The sequence below is a fragment of the Seriola lalandi genome, unplaced genomic scaffold (genome assembly GCF_002814215.2).
Source record: "Seriola lalandi dorsalis isolate HSWRI2012SDOR001 ecotype SW California unplaced genomic scaffold, Sedor1 jcf7180002054836, whole genome shotgun sequence".
Lineage (NCBI taxonomy): Eukaryota > Metazoa > Chordata > Actinopteri > Carangiformes > Carangidae > Seriola > Seriola lalandi.
In genome coordinates, this window is record NW_019525389.1 from 47,848 (window position 1) to 49,044 (window position 1,197).

At 38.9% G+C, this 1,197-nt stretch overlaps 1 protein-coding gene across 5 annotated transcripts in view; it reads left to right on the forward strand.

Moving 5' to 3' along the window:
• LOC111670138 (uncharacterized) overlaps positions 1–1,197 on the forward strand; it is a 13,362-nt gene that overhangs the window by 5,348 nt on the left and 6,817 nt on the right. For 2 of the 5 annotated variants that reach the window (XM_087179424.1, XM_023426736.2), the window contains exon 3: positions 1,040–1,109. The exons of 2 other annotated variants lie outside the window; for them this stretch is intronic. The gene's annotated coding sequence lies outside the window, so the exon portion shown is untranslated. Of the gene's footprint in view, positions 1–954; positions 1,110–1,197 lie in introns of all 5 variants that reach the window. One more of the 5 variants, XM_087179425.1, reaches the window with a different exon arrangement.

Below are 1,197 nucleotides of genomic sequence, written 5' to 3' on the forward strand. Positions count from 1 at the left end.
TGGACACAGACCTTTACACTGGAGGAGCTTTAAACTGAAGGTTTAATGTTTCATTTTGAGAACACAGGCCTTAAAATAGTTTCTACAAGGACACTGTTAAAGTTATTTTGGGTTCCTCTGGCTCTTGAATGAAAAGTCTCGTCATGTTCTTGGTGACTGACGGTTTTCTCTGAGCATGAAACTCCTTCATCAGGACAAAAGACGAACAACTGTGTTAGAAAACAAAACAACTGAAGTCAGATACTACTCCCAGAGTGCATTGCACTAACAGACATCCAATCACAGAGCTCACAGGTGCTCTGCTCAGTACAGAAAACTGATCTGGAACAGAATTCACCACAGCTCTGATTTAAACCTCTGTATTCTTATCTGTAGCAGCAGCAGCTGAGGCTCATGGGTAGTGTAGTATTTAGAGATATAGATCAGGAAAAAATGCAGAGAAACAGACTCAAAATAATTCAAACAGTGGATCAGGCCTCAAACTTACAGAACAGTTCAATTATCCAGGAGACTTCTGCGTTTCTATATTCTATATAGAAAAATAATGAACTTTGAAGTTGGTAAAGAGGTTTCTACGGAAGCCCTGAAAGGCAAGTTAAACATTTTTTTTGGATAATTTTTCTAAGATTTCTTTTGTTTTCTCTCTCGGATGTTTTATACAGATGAAGAAACATTTTAGAAAAATGATCCTGACAAAAAAAAATTCACTTTCCTTTCAGGGCTTCAGTATTTTACAGCAAATTAAAAAAAAAAAAAAAAAGTCAGTTAAATGTCCCCAACAGTTTTAACACATCTGTAAAAATGACTGTATTTAACAGTTTGATAGAGTTCGGCACATCTGTCAATCAGGATTAAAAAAAAAGAGTGACATGTTGAGAGTTGACATCAAATATATGCATTTCTTTTCTTCATGCTTGTCTCACATTAATTAATGCATTAATTCCATGTTAACAGGGCGTCAAGGTCATTTCCCTGGTCCCTACAGCGGGGAGGGTTTCTGCAGAGCTCCGCCTCTAACGTGTTTTAAATTTCACTGCAGCTCAAAGCGCCTCAGGCTGCTGAAGAACTGCAGTGATCAGGACACATCCAGGAATACCGAGTGGAGCTCTGTAAGAAAACACTCTGCATTTGTCAGCTTTTACAGAGCAAAGTAGCTCTGCAGTGTTTGGTCTCCTGGGGAGGAGGAGGAGGTGGGGG